At 39.2% G+C, this 19,322-nt stretch overlaps 1 protein-coding gene across 4 annotated transcripts in view; it reads right to left on the reverse strand.

Annotated features, from left to right (window-relative positions):
* The window catches only part of LOC136290773 (poly(rC)-binding protein 3-like), a 498,211-nt gene that overhangs the window by 379,893 nt on the left and 98,996 nt on the right, over window positions 1-19,322 (reverse strand). For all 4 annotated transcript variants that reach the window (XM_066185098.1, XM_066185139.1, XM_066185096.1 and 1 more), the window contains exon 2: window positions 14,291-14,428. The gene's annotated coding sequence lies outside the window, so the exon portion shown is untranslated. The remainder of the gene's footprint in view (window positions 1-14,290; window positions 14,429-19,322) is intronic.

Raw genomic sequence — 19,322 nt, forward strand, 5'->3', positions numbered from 1 at the left:
TGGTGATGGTAATTAAGATCCTACATGGGGTCTACAAATCGAGCAGAAACATAGTATTATACGAACCACACTACCTTAAAAATAATTCCTCAGTTCTACAACTATGGGAAAAACAAGGATAAAGAAGTAGAGAAATTCTGCAGTGACACGAGTAAGCTCTGGCATCTGCCTCTAAGTGGGAACACAGTCTCTGGATGGCATCCATCAGCCCTGACCCCACAAAAACAATTGTACAGCAAAGCCCATGCATACCGAGTCAAACAGCAGAGAGACTTGTGAGTTAGGATGACTCAATAATGAAACTGGTTTTTCCCATTCATAAGCCATCAAGATGATGTTCAGCCATCACATCAGCAGATGTAAATTAGATGAAAGTTATCATTTGTTCAGAAAGTGCAACTCTGCCTCAAAAATAAATCAATATTTCAAAACCTACAAAGTGGCAAGACAAAAGCTCTAGACTTTATTTTGTACCTTGGCAGACAAACCTATAGTGGGACCTCCATTTACAAGTGGTGGTATGAGAAAGACAAAATACCTAATCCTAAGGTCTTTCAACACTGTCCATGGAATTTCATTCCCTTTACATTTCATAGCAATAACAGCATTTCCATGCATTTTGAATGCACCTACCACAAAACAGAATTGTCTGTCCCATCTTGGCCCATAGGCTTTGGACTGTCTCACCTGCATTTGCTTCTCTTATCCATCTCCCCTCTCTGTACCAGAGCAGCTCTGAGCAGACATTGTCTGCAAATGAAGGAACATGCTTTCCCTTTCCCCAGCAAAGTGGAAAGTGTTTCCTAGCCTAAACTGCCCTCCAACCCTGAAGGACTAATGTTTCTTCAATTAAGGACCAGTCATTCCTCTGGGTGATGAATTCCACTTTGGGCAGGGGAAGAGTGGCAGGGTAGAAAAATTTTAAAGTACAAGCAGACTCATTAGGTCTTATGATCACCAGGACAGGTGTTGGAGAAGCCGACTAGCTTTGAGCATGTTCCCTGATATAGTACTTACAAGGCTTGCAGACAGCTGTGAAGCATTTCCAAACAGGCTGTTACAAATAATTCTGAGTAACTGTCATTCAGTAAGACTTTACAGACATTGTTGCCTCCTTAGAAAAAAGATTGATGGAGAACACTAAATCGATACAAGTCCAAGCTTATCCTTGGCTTCAGTGTGAGATTGAAAGCCAGGCTTCAAGCATTTTGAACACCTTTGTGCTTTCTTCAAGGTCTGCATAGCTTGAAAATTCTTGAGCTTGACCAAGCTTGAAAATTCTTGAGCTGCTCTCAGTCCTCAAAAATATTACTTGAATATTATCTAGTAGGTGAGATAACAGAAAGCACTTTTCTACTAAAATAAAAAATAAGATTTTATGCTGTCTGGGGTCCTCTGTCTGCCTCCTTATTGCTTGACAGCAGTCAAGTCCCACTGCCCTGTCTGACATTAAAAAAAAAAAAAATCCAAGAGACTGTTTTTTTTGCCAACATTGAACTCCCACCTTCAAATCTTAGAAGAAGTTCAAAGTTCTTTACCTTTTGCAAGACTAAGAGCAGAATGAGCCCTCCAAAACTACTATTTCAGAAACATATAGAAAATAAGTCCATTTAGTACAAGCAGGTTAATAGCAGGTCTTAGCTTTTGTCTTTGTCATTTGACATCACATATTAAGAACTGAGAAGTAGTAAGATTGTATTCCAGTGTGATCCTGTGCAGCCACAGACATCAACAGGAATTACCACTATAAACCAGGAGCTAATCTGCCAGTCAGAAGTAAAATTATTCTGATAAAATACAGACATTCTCATCAATGCAAGCCACCTTAGGTTTCAATGGCTCTGAGATTTAGGGTGCAATTCCTTTTATCTGAAATTAGATGACTAAAATACGTCAAATTAATCTCACCTGTTTCTCCCTAGTGACAATACAGATAGCCCAAGGTGGCCATTTGTCCAACATGGACACCAGAAGAAAGATGAACCTCCCCTTACTCAAGAAGTCTACATGCTACCAATAAGCTCTGTCTCCATAGGAGAGCCCAAGATGTATCAATAAATGTTTTTATATTTGGAAGCATTGATTCTGTAGAAACTCTTTAAAAAGTAACTTGAAATGCTAAGAGGTAATAGTTTTACACATCCTAAAACAAGAACAATAAAAAAATGAAGAAAGTAGACAGAACACCTAATTGAAATTGCCAAACAAAACAACCTACTTATCCACTTCACTTACCAGAAAAGAAACATTTCAAAGACCTTAGTTTGTCAACTGTCACAAAAGTAAAACCTGAGGAAGGTTTCATATGCAACAAAGAGGCAAAACCATTTAAGATAAAGGCAATACCAGCAGTAAAATAAATATGAATAAACTGTCTTTGAACTTGCCTTAGTAAAAAAAATTAGAAGGCTTCCAATTTCCACAGAAGTTCAACTACAGAACAGCCAGCCTATAAAAGGGCAAGGAACCCTGTTAAACTTGAGATATACTATAAGAACCTTCTCAGAGATTTATAAACTACAGCAGCTGTAATGGCAAGAGGAAAAACAGGATTACTTAGAAAGTCCCTTCCAATCCTATGCTCCTAATTTGAGTTTCTGCTAAAGAGCAGAGGTCAAGATGATCAAAGAGAAAACAGTACCAGTGTTCAAGTAATTCTTGAACAATTTCAAATCTCTCCTCTTCTCTCCCCATCTCAACTCCCTCTGCCTTCACCTTACCCTAAGACACTAGTGCCAGGGAGACTAAGCAGGCCTGCTGTTTTCAGCAATTAAATCACCTCTGATAGCAAAAAATGAAAAAGACAGCTTCCTATCCCTCATCCTTCATTTCACACAGAAAGAATTCTATACAGCCATACAACAGAAAATAACTTTTATACACCCCAGCACTACCCTTACTAATGCACTATGTGATACCTCATTTCAAAGCTGAAGGACAACACAGTCAACTCTGGTAAAACACTTCCTTTAAGAAACTATACATCATTATATATATTTACCATACATAACAATCAGACATAATCTAGGAAACACACACTACTTTCATTTCCAATGCAGGTTTACCTTACCAGAAGAGTTTGCTTGTCTCACTTGAGCAGGGCTGCACAGCACAAAAAAACCACAGTACCACCTGGTAGGCACCAACTAAGAACTGGCTGTAATGAGAAGAAACATTTCACCTGGACCATTGTCTTGGTTTGAAAACAGCCATACAGGAAGGTTCTTCTCTTTGGGAGAATAATCAAATATCAGAATTAATGAAAGCAAAGCAGCAGCACCTGTGAAGGTGGCACTGACATTGAGAAAAATGGATCCCTAAAGAAAATTTTCTAGGCAAGACTGTATACTATGTAAGAGTATCCGTTACCTAAGTAAAATGAAAATATAAAACTAACAGCTGCAATCTCTGCACTGAGGTCTGGACTACAATAACAGTAGTAATGCAAAAATGTTTTAGAAAAAAAAAAGGATGGATGTTCATACAGCAATTTTGTTTTTAAAACCCCACAAACCTCAAACCTACTCCCATATCTGGGAGCAGACAGCACCCAGAAGCATGCCTAATCTTCAGGTCCAATGTGGTTAACTCGGGAGAGGCGTGCCATGCCACTCCCATTCCTCTTGGTAGTCCCTGAACTGCTTTACACGATGTTCAGGAGGGAAGAGGCAGAGGTGCCTGTGGCTGTATGAAACCTGAACAGGGAGATACATGTGCAAGGGTTGCTGGTAAGAGGGGTAGAAGATGTTCTTCTGTATGGCAAAATGCAGAAAATAGCTCAGCTACTGTCTGGCAGGCAAGACAGGAGTGTGATGGGACCAGGGAACTGTGGGTGGCTGCTGGTGGGAATAGGAGAGTTTAGCGTGGTGTTAAGGTGGTGGATACCACCACCAAGGGGATGTGTTTGTGGAGTGCAGCTAAAGGTGTTTAGAATTCCCATTTAAGTTTAACTGAAGGACAAGTTTCTTCAGGCAATTACTGATGGAAAAAGTCATCATTCACTGGAGTAGAAAGTGGCTCAGGCCAGCAGTCATATACTTGAACTATTTCGGGTGAACCCAGATTGATTTCACTGACCAAAGTAACATTACTTTTAGCTAAACTCTATGACAGAAAGCAACAATGATTCAATCCATGTTGTAGCTGAAGCCTTGACCTAGTGCTCCTGTGAGAAGATGGTGGTGGACACTTTGTGTGAGTTTGAAATTGCAGCGGGACTGTGTTTGGACAACTAACCTCTCACCTGACTAAGAACTAAAAGGCTCATAGGGCCAAATCACTGCACCAAAGCAACTTACTGAAACAGAAAAGATAAATAGGAGTGGCTTTATATGATCCACTTGCAGTTTGAAACCAGTCCAGAACTCAAAGAAGACTGTACTGACATCAAAAGAACCTCATTACGAAGAAAGAATATGATGTTATAAATAGGAAAGGATATGTAAAGTGTCCCCTCCAAAATGCTGCTGAGCCTGGTGAGTAGGTATATAGCGAATACAGAGGTTATTTCTAAACAAATGATTTTTCAAAAATTACACATTTAATGTTTTCTGAGATGCTAAAAAGAATCATTGTTGCTCTTAGCCAAGTTTTCCCTCCTAATTGCAATACAAGCTGCTATTAGCCAATTCCCCTGGCCTCTCCAGCTCTCACAGTAATCAGAACCTCAGATAATGTTTTTCATTTTGTTTTTCCTGTAGACAAAATCAGGAGCATTTCCTTACTGACAGTATGACACAGGCTACAGACAGCCTGGCGCCAAAGCTTTTTGCAGATCAATATATTTAATGCATTTAAAGTCAGTAAAATCTCCCAGGTTAGTCCTGGGTTGCTTGAGGAAAAGGAAAGCCAAAAGGCTAGGGAACACTGAAGATATGGATTTAATATTTCATTTGCTTACTTAAGGAGCTCTTCATTTTAACAAAAAACTCTTTAAGTTACTTTGGGTTTCAATTTAGGGTATTTTTTTAAAAAACGTTTTGGAGAAGCATGGAGAAAAAATTAATGTATTAAGTGGAGTCAGATACACTGAGACACAGGCTGGTGGGAGGCTTGTTTATGTGCCTAAAGACAAAAAAAGTGAATAAATGCCAAAGATTGTGGGAACAAAAGTATTATCAGTCCCATCATACCAATTTTCTGTCTTCCTATCTCCCAAATTTATTTTTATCACTTGAATATTGCTTCAGTCACCCTGGCCTTTCCCACTGGTTTTCCTCATTTACTTAAGTTGCTTCTCATTTTCATTAACCTCAAATTAACCTCCAATCTTTATTGCTCCAAATGATTAATTTTGCTTGTGGATAAATATTACTGCCTCTTAAATACAACAGCCAGAGGCAATCACACAACTGAGGAAACCAGTCATTCTCCTATGAAGTTCACCAGAATTGTTTTTTCTTTCACTCAGCCTCAAAAATTCCACAAGGACTTCCATTTACCCTACCTACATCCCACCTTCCACTCCAAAAAGTGTCTAACAAGAAAAAAGGAATGAGCCTCTTTAAAAAAGCTGTCATCCTTTTTAGTCTCAGTTCGCACCCATCAGTAAGACATTATTATCTATATTAAAACTTAAAAATACCATAGAGAAATTGCTACCTTGCTGTCAATCTTCAAAAGATACTAAATAATGGTACCCAAAATTTACTATATGTCTTGCAAAGCAGAAGCATTTTTATTGCTCACAATTGGAAGAGCAACTTAATAAACTTCAGTTCTATGCACAACATTGGGCTGCCAAAAAACAGTGAATGAAATAACATAGTATTAACTACAAAACTCATGCACACGTTCCTTTAAATGCAAATATTAATTATTTCATGCTAATATTTTAGCAAGAATGAGTACAATTATTTCATAAAAGTAGATGCAGTGGGAGGTAACCAAGAAGAGGTAGCTGTTACTGATTCGTGGGAAATAAATTTAGTCTTCTCTTGTGTGGATTAGGTGGTTAGAAAGAGAAATGTTGCCTTTCTGTTACATCAAAAGGTCTGTGACATTTTGGTAAGTTCCAGTACACTTGTGCTTCCTCCCTAATCCAGAACAAATAATATTTGTGAAGTGCTTACTATACTTTTAATAGGGCTTTTATTGAAAATCTGGACGTGAGATTCAAGGTACTTCACACAATCGTTAAAGTTAACATCGCTTACTTTGCTCTCCCATTCTGCTAAAAGTCCTCAGCCTTGGTTTGTCATAGCACTACAAGAAAGTTGGTCCATGCTGTGAATTCCAGGACAGGCTGACTACAGCAGCTCTTGGGAATTGCATTTTATTCCTTTTTAGCAAGTATATGCTATATATTTATTATATATGTATAAGCATATAAATTACATCATCTGGGTACAGAACAGTAGAACAGGAGAAAACTAGAGGAACAGCTTCAGGTTTTATGCATTGTTGTCTTGTGCTTGAAAGGGCAGAAATCAGCCATGAATATTTCACCCTGGGACCAGGTCTGCCTGATGCCATGTCAGAGTATCAAGTCAAATTGCACATGCTCTGTTTCATCCAGAAGCTTTATGTGTTATCTGTCAAAGTTCCTAAAGAACTCAGTGATCAAAAACCTGATGATCCCCTCAAAGAAAAAACTGTCTGCTTTAGGCCCTGAGGCTTTTGTGCTTGAGGTTCCTGTGATGGAAAAAATCCAGCCTGGAAACAAGTAAGCAATAAAAAATTTCACATTAATTCACTTCACAATGCTAACTCTCTTCTACATAATCATCTCAGTGAATCAGCTCTTCCCAACTGCTTGCCTCCTGCTACTCAGCCATGCACAACAGAATGTACGCATTTTAGAAAACAAGCACCATTTCCCTTGTGGCTATTCTTCCTTGTGACCTAGAGAAAGTTTTTGCCCAAGTTTTCTGAAGGAATGGCTGTAATATACTATAACACTTCCATGCTAAAAAGGCAAAAATATGTACGAAAATAAAAAAGGACCATTTCACCTACAGAGGACTTCAATCTGAGCGGCAAAGTTTGTTTTGAACTTTTATTTCCAGAGATCTCAGCATCTGTAATTTTTGCATCTACATTACAGGCCTCAAACATTGCACGCTATTTCCTAGTCAACGAAAATATCTGGTTTAGCTCTTATGTTTAAATATGGCATCTGTAACACTGTAGCATCTAGGGAGTCTGAACAATATGGCTATACTCTTTAGAGTTCTAAACTCTTTAGAAGGGATAGGCAAGGAAGGAAAGGTATTTGGGGTAGTCCTGTATGATAAGAAAGAACTTCCACTGTCTAGAGCTTTATGATGGGCTGAATGTTTATGAATATTTAGAGGGAAGGCCAACAGGGCGGACGTCCTGGTGGGATTCTGTTATAGACCACCCAAGCACTTATAGAATATAGCAGAGGAGGTTTACATTGGATATTAGGAAACATTTTTTCACTGAAAACATTGGCATAAATCGTCCAGGGAAGTTTATGAGCTACCGTCCCTGGAGGTATTTAACAGACATGTAGATGTGGCACTGAGGGACATTGTTTAGTGGTGGACTTGGCAGTGTTGGATTAATGGTTGAATTTAATGACCTCAAGTGCCTCTTCCAACATTAATGATTCCGTGATTCTAATACTGAGTCAGGCAGGCAGCAGAAAATATACTTTGCCTCCAAATTTTGTACTCTTTTATATGCTAGTACTGTATGTAAAAACTCCAGCGCATTCCACTGGCATAAGAACCAGAGGCCAATTTCCTTTCTACTGTGTATTGGAATGGCTCAACCAGTTGACTTCAAATAGCCCATGCTATTTCATTCCAGTAAGGAGTTTGCCCCAAGCATCTTGCTAACACTTTTGACAATAAACACTAAAAGGGTAGTAATCCTCAAGCTCAAATGAATTTACACACTAGATTTCTATGGCTCAGAAGAAGCAAAAACTGTTCAATCTACTGTGAAAAGCAGGAATTTGTCTAAAAAAAAAAAACACCAAACAAGCAGTGTTGTCAAAATATACATGTATATAAGGGTTCCAAAACATAAATTACTCACTCCTAAGCACAGCTAAATATTATGGATGGCAGCCCAGAGCTGTGCTTTTCTGGAAGCTTCTCATAAGGAAGGCAAGTGCTGAAATCTTTAAACTGTGACTCATGTAAAGCAAAAAACCCATTGAAGCCACCAGGACCATTCATCTTGCTATGGGGTGATCTATACCTCTGCTTCACAGTGCAAGACTAGAAATCTCAAGCATCATATGGGGCAGCTGATACCACACTTATTTTTTGTACCCAAGAATGAGTTACAGCAAGAGACCTTAAATAACAGCAAGATGTGAATCACAGAATTGTTAAAGTTGGAAGGGACCATTGGAGATCATCCAGTCCAACCCCCACTGCCAAGGCAGGATCACCTAAATCAGGTTACACAGGAACGCATTCAGATGAATTTGGAATGTCTCCTGTTGGGGGTTAGGTTTATTCCTTCTTTCTCTAAAGAATTTTTTCCCCATAAATTAACAAAGAAACCAAGTGTTGGATACTTGAAAGTACTTAACCGAAACAAAGAGGTGGACAAAGTTGGAAGGGGGAGATAACGCAGGTAAACGACAGAGCTTGAGGCTCCTCTTTTTTTGGTGTTCGGGAAAAGAGAGAACGGCTGTTGCTGGCTAGAAGAGTTTCACTGTGGCCAAAGAGATCCAGTCCTGGGAAATCTACTATCACCGGTTTGGCCTGAATCCTGAGCCTTCTCTGCCACCCACGGGACCTGGGCCAGCCCTGCCTCGCCTTCGGCTTCTTCGGGGCTGCTCCTCTAGCTACAGTGTGACCCTGCACTCCCTGCACTGCTGGGACATCCTGCCCCTGCCTGCCAGGACACCCTGCCATCCCAGCTACCAGCCCGGGACTGTTCCCACTGTTTCAGCTTGGTGCTCTGAGGATCATGCAGGAGCACCGAAACCAAACTGCCCTGAGTTTTGTGAAACAAAGCCCTCAAGGTTCTTGGTACTGTTTTCGTTTGTTATTAATGCTGTAGTTGTTTGGGGGTTTTTTGTGTGTTTGTTTGCTTTGTAATACACACTAGTAAAGAACTGCTATTCCTATTTCCCAAATCTTTCCCTAAGAGCCTCTGATTGTAAATTTATAATTAAAAAAAAAAAGGGGGTGGGGGGAGGTTTACACTCTCCATTCCAATGGAAACTTCAGCTTTTTTTACCTGGCAGATACCTGTGTTCCCAAACCAAGACAACTCCACAGAGGGAGATTCCACAACCTCCATGGGCAGTCTGTTCCCTGGGCAGAAGGTGCTCTGACATCCTCAATGTAAAGAAGTTCTTCCTCATGTTGAGGTGGATTTCCTTGTGGTTTTATTTACAGCCGTTGTTCCTCATCTTGTCACTGGGAACCACTGAAAAGAGTCTGCTATCACCCACCTTTGAGATATTTATATGCACTGATGAGATCCCCTCTCAGTCTTCTCTTGTCCAGACTAAACATCCCCAGCTCTCTCAGTCTCTCCTTCTAAGAGAGATGCTCCAGACCCCAAATCATCTTTGTGGCCTCTGCTGGACCCTCTCCATTACCTGCTTGTCTCGTGCTGAGGATCCCAGAACTGGACACAGCACTCCAGAGGTGGCCTCACTAGGGATGAGTAGAGGGGCAGGATCACCTCTCTTGACCTGCTGGCTACACTCTTCCCAGTGCACCCCAGGATCCCACTGGCCCTCCTGGCCACAAGGGCACTGCTGCCTCGTTGTCAACTTGTCATCCAGCAAGACTCCCAGGTTCTCCTCCACAGAGCTGCTCCCCAGCAGTTCACACCCCAGCCTGTGCTGGGACTTGGGGTTATTCCTCCCCAGGTGGAGAGCACTGCACTGGCCCTTGCTGAACCTCATCAGGTCTCTCTCTGCCTAACTCTCCAGCCTTTGAAGGTCCTGCTGAATGGCAGCACAGCCCTCAGGTGTATCTGCCACTCCCACCAATTTTGTACCATCAGCATAAGATGGTACAACACACTACTTCTGTAGGCCTAGATTTATTGCACGTATTTAATGATTATTCTGAAGAGGAGATAACAACTAATCACTAATTTAGTTAGTCAGATATGAAGAAAGCTATCACAAAATTTTGAGTGATCTCTGATTCAAACGGGGACTGCAATAGCAGGGAAAAATGCCAGAGAGCCAATTAAAGATCTGGTGATTGAGTAGAGCAACAGGAACTTCTCATGTGGATTTCCAGATATAAACTAGCTATTATAATTCAGGGAAAAATCATAAGTCTAATGTGAACACCTCTTTTCCTAAAACAAACACACATCTGCTCAAAAGACATCAATATCAGCTGCAAAAAATATTAAGAATGGTCATACTGGAGTTATGGCTTGTTATCACTTCCTGGAACAGTATTTTCTCGCTGGTTACCTACCTTAAAAACAAAAAACAAAATGAAAACAAACAAACCAACCAACCCCAAAACCCAGGACAAAACAAAACAAAACACTCAAAAAACAAAACAAAACAAAACAAATAAACAAACCAAATAAAACCAAAAAAACACTGAACAGACAAACAGCAATGAAAAAGAAGCAATAATAGCTGAAGAGTATTATGGCAATGAAAAACTTGCTCAAAAGACAGAGATATACTAAAGACAAACCAGAAATCCTTTTTTACATAACCATTTCTAAAGAAAAAAATTTTTACGCTTTTTATTCAGCTACAATTTTGTAAAAATCTCTTGGAAGTTTTCTACTTTAATTGTTGCAGAGCATTAAAAGAAATGGCCCCAGTGTTTTCAATGAGACAAAGAATATGAAGAAACACAATATTATCACACAATGGTAAGGATAATGTAAAATACTTCAACGTACATAATTAAACTGTGTTAAACATTGTTGTGGAGTGCATCTATAAGTCATAGTTAGGTTAAAACAGTGAAGGTGACAACATATTTTTTCTGCTCACATTAACAGTACTAGGTGAAGTTAACATGAATGTGAATTCAAATTCCCAACCAGTAATAAAATCTAAGCTATTTCATCCTGCAATAGTCTGGTAACACTACTTGTGTGAAGTTACTCTAAGATGAGACTCTTGATACCATATGCTAGTAAGAGAATAAATCTTATTTAAGTGTAATCTTGATCAAGAGGAAGTTAGGAGCACATAAAAATTTATACATCATATATACATAATTTACATTTCATATATACACATGAAAACTGTCACCAAAAAATTCAATTCTCACTCTTTGAAGTTCCACAAACAACTCCACCTCAGCAAGATGTTAATTTCAAGTTCAAGAGCCCTTGTGAGCCTGAAACAACCTAAGTCCCAAAATCTCAGATCTTGTTTATTTCTATGGTGCAGTTGGAAGAAGTAGCATCCTATACTACACAAGTATAACTTATAACTTGGAACACTCACTTGATTGTGAGGGATCCCATTTCCAGGTACTCCCCACTTTCAAGCAGTGTGGACACCACCTTTGCAGCAGAACTACAAGCTGCTTTGGAAAAGAGGACCTGGGACTGTTTCACTAGACATATTACAGCCCTGCCAGAGCAATTGCAAATTTCATGCAGCTCAGAAAAGGAGAGAGAGGACAGCACAGCCCTGGGCAGCTTGGAAAGGGAAGGAAGAGCCATTGGTTTCACACAAACAACAAGGTCCCACATATCTTTTGGGCAGCTGTCGTGACCACAAATCCTGAGGAGTCCTTTTAAAATATCATTCTATGGGGACCTACCTCTGGAGAAGGGCTCGGACTTCACAGCCTGTAGGCACTGGACTATGGTCAGCCTTTGCTACGGGCTATTTCAAGGCTGTTTCTGCTGCGTTTGCAGGTTTCCACCCAATTCTGGCATGCACTACAGAGGGAGATTGTGTGTCCCAGCTCCATGCCTTTATTGAGCCTTCCTGGGACTGGCTACTGAAGACACCTGTTTCAGCCCTAAATATGACAGCAGAGAAGCACAGAGGCTACATCCTACCCTTTGTTCTCACAACTAAAGCATTGCTGGCCCAACGATGGAAACACGTCACAATTCTCCCACCAACTGCAGTGGAAAGTGCATTGCATCTTCTATGCTTTGATTTAACTCTACTCTGTATCTTGCAGCTGAGAACAAAAGCATTGTCCTTGTGACACATTTCCTCACTGTAATAATACAGACACTAACAACATTGAAGGAAAAAAAAAACTAGAAAAGAAGTGCATTACTTAGACAAAATAATAAACCATAAATCACTACAGTGGCAAGATTAAATGTGAAACCTCTAATTACACATTTAATCATTTTCCAACGTCTTATTTTCTTGAAGTAACGTTCATGAAGCTTCAATAAGACTTGAATCTGAGGCTGATTTTCTTTTATGTGTGAACTGCAAAAGCAATACACATAGAAATGGTTTAAAGAATAGAAAAATTATTAACTTTAATCTTCAGCTATGTTGACATCTTATGTTGAACACCCTTATTGCTCTCAGTCACACTGGCCCTCATTTAGTGACATCACTGTGTCAAAACACATCAGGCCCATCTACATTGCACAGATCCTATATAAAATAAAGTAGAAAACAAAGAGGCAAGTAAATGGTAGCTTAAAAAGTAAGATACTGTACTAAAACAAGAGAGTGTAATAACATTGTTGCAGAAGACATTTTATTTGTGAAGTACAGACAAACCTGTGCCCCCAGGCTCTACCTGCTCCACTGCCTTCTCCAGAAGGAGAAGCAGCTGCTAGAGCAGAAAAGTATCTCATCAACATCTGAACACCTTTTCCTATGGATTTCAGAGTCCAGAAACAGAGAGCAGGGCTGGTTGTTGCTGTTGGGCTCTAGGTGGCCGAGGAAATTACCTGATTTCTGTAAAAATTCTGTGCATGGAAGTTATCTTCCAGCACACTCAGAGGAGCACTTACTGAAAACAAAGTAACCCAAAGCACAACAACAAAAAATATAGCAAAATTCTCCTTCTTCCTCTAACTGGAACATAAGGCAAAGTCCAGGCTACCTCTGCATTTAGACAGATGCCCTCAAAGAATGTGGAGTCAGAAAGTGCAGACTTTTGCCAAAGTCACAATATTGCTTATATGCTAAGAAAAACAGCCAAATATACACCTAATATGAATTGTAAAGGCACGGTCGTACTGCTACGTTTTGCTTCCCCTATAAGAGAGCAGTTGAAGTTGGCATTGAAGGAAAAACCCTGGAGTGTCTTTTATTTTGTTTTATCGTATTGAAGGCTTTGGTAAGTTGTCTTAGAGTTCCTAGCCAGGGTGGATCTTCATGCAGCCAAAACTGTAATTCAGCTGCTTTTTTCCTTTCTAAAAACAAATTTAGACTGGGCCTGGGTTGCAGGAAGATGGGTTTGCTGTAGTCATGCTTTTCACTGAAGCATGTGGGGCCTGACCAGTGTTTAGGGTGCAGAAATATGAAGGTCCAAATACAGTGGGGAAGCATCAGCCACTCCAGTGAAGGAGGGCAACACTTTTACTATGTCTTTTGTAGAGACACAAACCACCAAGACAGAGAACTCTGAGGTAATCTTTGGGTCATATTTTCTTCCACGTTCGTCTATTTCTATTTGCATCATCCTTTGAAAAATAAGTCATCCTCTATACATGTGGCTCTTGATTCCCTTGAATTGGCTTGTTGACACTTGACAGAAACCCTGACTCACTGCTGTGAACTGGAGGAAATGGTCCAGAACCTGCTACAGTCTCTGCTTCTACTACCTTTTGAAATAGGCAAAGCCAGAAAGAAAAGGAGATAATTTAATCTGGTTCTGACTATTACATAAGGCATGTTTGCTTCTCAGCTAGGTAATTTTTTTTTATTATTATTATGTTTTGTAAACAAGAAAATGTTGCTTAGGAAAAGCAGGGAACACAGGCCCACATCCATAAGAATCTAAGTACACTCAGCACTGGTAAAATAATTTTTCTGCCTTTCTTTCCTCTTTTGGATCTCTTTTTGAATCATGAGGAGTTTGGACTGATTCAGTAACAGATATTTCTGTTTCACCTACCACATTTGAAAATGGCTTTAACAGCAAAGAACAACAACACACATTTAACAGCAACCCCTCCTGCCTATACAGAACTGCCTGTCTGTTAAATCCATGTTCAATGCTTAAACTGAAAATATAGGAGGTGTTCAGCTTAGTGCTTCCGAGTGCACATGAGGCACCAGTGTCCGAGTCCTGGAAACAGCAGACCTATTTTGATCTTTTTCTCAACAAATACTGGATAAATAATTCCTGAGGCAATGCTCAAAGCAGGCTCACTCGTGTACCTGACAATACATGACTGAGATGACAGGACATTTACTCACCCTGCCAGCCAGATGATCTGTAGGTCTTTGGGGTTTTTCTCTCTTTCTCTTCTCTAGTACACTCATGCATCAGGCTCCTTATAGATATGGGACAGCCAAGTAAATTTACTTTTCTCACTCTGGGTGTAAGATAGATACCTGTGACAGAGAGGATAAAGAGATCAAATGTGGCATATGAATGTACTGGAACAATAATTTCCAATCATACCATAATTCAGGTAGTTCTTACCTCCTGCCTTCAATAGTAGCCAATATTGAGGAATAAGAACCCCACGAGTTGATTTAAAAAGAAGAAGCCTAGGGGCATTACTGTTTAGAAAGGGCCAGAATCTTCTACACTGCCCTATTTAGTTGTAGGAAAATAATATGTGTGAGGAGAGTTTTCAGTGGTTTAATTCATTTTACTAGTTAACAGATCACATTTCAAATAGGTACATTTAATTAGATGCACTCACTTTGAGTTTCTATCCCACTGCTCAGATACTACAATGATCTGTTATGAAATATTAATTCAATCTCACCATTCTACACATCTTCTCTTCCCTGTACCTTCTCTAAGATATTTTTTCTACTGTTTTTCAGTCTAGAACATGCAGAATGATTATTCACTGGTATTATGGCTTTTTTTTTTTTTTTTTTGAATACCTACAGAATTTTCCTCTTTAAGGATGAACTGCTCAGAACTAAATATATTTCAAAATTGTGACCAAGCATTTCTGTTTCCCTCTTTTCCTTCCTGTACAACCAAGTGAGCTGAGGGATACTAGTTCAAAGCCAAGCATGATGATCATCTATGTCACTTTTCTGCTCCATTTCCTTAAAAAACACATCTGGTAAAGAGGTGGAAGAGGTGGAAGAGGAGACTTTGGAACACATGCACAGATCATATCCTCTACAACCACTGGACTGCAATAGGTTAAGGAGAGAAAAGCAAACATGCAAATCCCAAACATGCTGCACTTAAGAACAATATAAAAAGCAGAAATGGGTAAATGTCTAGCTTTGTAGAGATCCCCTGAATAATTTTTTTCCATTTTTTCAACTGAATAGCCAAGGTACAGAAGCAACTGAGGGAGAAAGGAACCAAGAATAGGTCATTATTTTAATTGCCTCACAAAGTCAAAAACACAAAGGACTTTCAGTAGGGGCTACTTTGGAGGTAAAATTGGAAACTTCTCTTCAGAGAGTTTTCTATTAAAGGTCATGGGTATCAAAATCTATCCTCTCACTTTAGATCAGTTATAAAGCTACTATAAATAAAGTCTCCTATATGGCACATTGTCATTGATTCCCACTTCAGTGTAATCAGCACTGCAGACACAGGAAATTCCTAAAATAAACAGCAGAATTTGCTACTTACTTCACTTAAAAAGGAGTCAGGAGCTCTGTATTTATATTTTCAGATATTCATTACAATAAGTAATTCATTGTAATTTAAGATATGCATAATACTTGCTATAGAGCAAATTATTTTATTATGATTTCAATGAACAAATCTACTGTATCAAAATACAGTGTAGCTATGACAACAGTAATTAATAGTTTACCGTCTTTACTACTAAGCAAATTAAGTAATTTTGCTGAATTGTTTCTTGATAATAAAAATGTGATAATTTGCAAGTAGTAGTGTTAACATTTACTGTTCTTAAAACTAGGCCAATGTCTTCTACGACAATTGTAGAAGACATTCTACAATTCTACAAAATAACTTTCTTGGATAAAAACAGATCATACAGTTGGAGAATATAGTGTCTCTTCTACTGAAGCTACTAAAAACTCACATGGTGACTGCTCCAAAGTTCTGGGCAAAAAAGCCCAATAAAACCAACAAGATTAATAAGAAATCAAAATACTGTAATAATTTTACTCGCATGCAGATAAAAAATCATGTTAAAAAGAATCCCTTCTGGAACAGATTGTTTTGATATTATTCATCTTACCCTATGTATCTGGCTGAAAAAGATTTAGGACTGTGAAGATGGAAGTAGGAAGAATGACGTGAAAAATATAAACCAAGTATTTGCATCAACTTTTTTGACAGCTCCAATTGAAATGCGTCTCCTGAAAGCCAAGACAGCAAAAGGGGCCCAGAAGAGGAAGCTGGAAACAGCTCCTCCAGTGCACTGGGACCTTCCAGGTTGCCATGTGGCAGGTCATGCAGGCACAGGAGATGGACAGAAAGAGGATGAAGAGGTTGGGAGGGTTACTTGGGAGCAATGCAGAACTTTCTTCCTCTGGACTGCTAGAATGAAACTGGGGAAGTCAGACCTCAGCTGGACTTGAAACTGGTGAGGAACATGAGAAACAACCAGATGAGCTTCTAGGGGTACAAAAGGAAGTCTGAGAAATAGATTGTTGGGAGAGGCTGGCAAATCTCCATCCTTCTGGATACTCCAAATTCAGCAGAACAAGGCCGGGAGTGATGTCATCTAATCTTTTCTTCCTTAGACTAGGACATTGCTGAGATACCCTCCAGAGCCCTCCAGAAGTCTATTCTAACAAACAAATTGCTATGATGCAATGACATAATTTAATTTGCCTGCAGTTTTCGTCCCTCTGAATAAAGGAAGGGTGAACATAAGAATAAAAACCAGAAGGAATAAAAAGCAAAAAATTATGACACCTTTAGTAATTTTCTCAAAGACAGAATACTGAATTTGAACAACAAAAAAATGCTAACAGGTAAAACTATTAGACTGCTAATTACAATTTTATCTTTCACCCTCTATCACCTGTATGATTTTGTAAGCCATTCACCCTATCCTGCTTCTTTTCTTACACTGAAGGTACGTGGCAATACACAGGACATGGAGATTTTGAGTCCAGCCTTCACAAGAGGACTTATAGGGGCCCATTGTTACACCTGATATTTCTCTTTGCAGAAAACTTCCACTCTATCATGGGTTGGCACCAGACTGCAGGCATTATAATTTTTCCAGGTGCATGGTCCATCTGTTTCTCCCTCTTTGCCTCTTCATATTTACCCAAAAAAGCACAAGAACTTAGCACCATACACTTTTCAAGCCTGAGTAAGCAGCTTAATTATTCAGACAAAATAGCATTGATTTGAAAGTGTCTGAACAAATGAAATTCAGGCTTGTCAACCTCATTGAGAAGGACAGCCAACCTGCTCAGGGAATTTCCAACTGTGTTACTTACAGTTCTTGTTTCTTTCTTTTATTTCAGGGTCATTTGATGCAATACAGAGCAAATTCTGGCAATCACACAGCTGCTTTTGAAATCAGAGAAGACTTTGCTAAAGAGGCAGACCTTCAGCTTCCTCTGAATTCAAAAGCAACCTCTGTGCACCCAAAGACAATACATGAATCAGAGTAATTGACAGCTGACAGTGATAAAAAAATAAAATAGTAGGTGCAATTCAGCACCCACTAAAATGAATGGGACCATTATGTCTGTGAATGAGCTACCTTAAACATGAAGTAAATATCACACTCTCTCATTGACTCCTTCATGGACCATAAATTCAAGTTTCCTTAATGTCATTATTTCATTCCACAGGCTCATTTTTTTAATAAGCCATGCCTTGTTTCCTTCAGTATTTCCAAGGGGAAGTATTTAGACAATGTACAATAATCTTCCACAGTAATCACTTTTATCACAGCAGTCATGCTACAAAATAGAGACCTTATTATTCTCCATTTACTAAATGTAGATAGGAATCAACTTCTTGGCCTATAAATGGACAATATTACTTATTATGCTATTTGCCATAATAGTTGAACACCACTGAGTTGCAGATCCAACAAATATCCAAAAATGGCTATGCAAAAAGCCTTAAAATTAAGTTCTTGACAGATAATAACTAATGATGTACACCCCTACTCTTTATGTTATGAACAATACGTACACTATATTTATGCAGGAGAAACCAGTATTTAAAACTCTTACATTTATCATAAAAATAGATTCTATTACAGAAAACAGTGCCTTGCCATAAGAGATTTACAACTGATTAAAAAGGATGGCTTGTCCTAAAACACTTACATGATTGCATGCAAAGAAAACAGATGGTCTATGTAACAGTAATTTGATTTCTTACAGTAAACATTACTCATGATATAGAAAATGCTTATGCTGATCTACTCCAGAATGATGTGTGCGCTTTGCCTCTCCCTTTAAATGAAGCCTGTAATTCTGTTCAAGAAACACCACTGCTGCTCTGGTTTCCCAACAAATCAAATAAATTCAGGTCGTCTAATGCATCACTCCTCACTTAAGAGCCTGACAACACAAAGATTTTAATTTTTCACTCTCCCAAAAGTGCTTAACGTAATGCCATGCTCCCTACTCATTTAGTCCTTTTTGTAATGCTTCTTCAGGGCAAAAAGAATACTATTTCTACCTTTGTCTGCAAGGAACATCATAAGCCAAAATTCAGTGTTTATTCTCTTCTGGGTGCATTTAACATTCTTCCCATTTCTATAACTGCAGGTATATAAGAAGGAAGGAAAAGTCTTACTGGTAAGTCTTCATCTGTCCACCTCAAATTTTGTTCTATCTCTTGGGTCTCACCAAGAATGCTGCTCAGGGAAATTCAGCATCCACATTTCCCCCACTCAAGCTTTCTGCTTCCCAAACACTGGATGAAAAGCTGCCTGCCTTTGTAAGGCAGACAACCCTCATGGGGTTGTTTAAATCACTAAAGTTCTTGGAAACCAAGCCGAGGATGGGAACTCTGTCACTTGTCCACACATGATAATAATGGTCTGGGATGATAAAGGGTTCTTGTTGCCTTTTACAGCTCTTTTTGCATGGGATGAATACAGACAGATCTTTCTCAAAGGCACAAATTTAACCCCTAAGAATGCATCCTTAAACCTTTTCCTATATTTCACTGGGACTTCACACCTGAGTATGTTTCGTCATCTGCAAGTAATATTATTCCCGCTGGAATGTAACCCTCTGTGTCATTATCTTGTCTTGTTTCATTACTGTTGCTTCACCTGACTGGCCTGGACTTACCCCAGCCAAATGAAGTAAGGGCACAATCCTATTAAGTGCCTGCTGGGAA

This window comes from Chamaea fasciata, unplaced genomic scaffold (genome assembly GCF_029207755.1).
Source record: "Chamaea fasciata isolate MVZ Bird 193981 ecotype frontalis unplaced genomic scaffold, bChaFas1.0.hap1 SCAF_1, whole genome shotgun sequence".
In the NCBI taxonomy this organism is placed as follows: domain Eukaryota; kingdom Metazoa; phylum Chordata; class Aves; order Passeriformes; family Sylviidae; genus Chamaea; species Chamaea fasciata.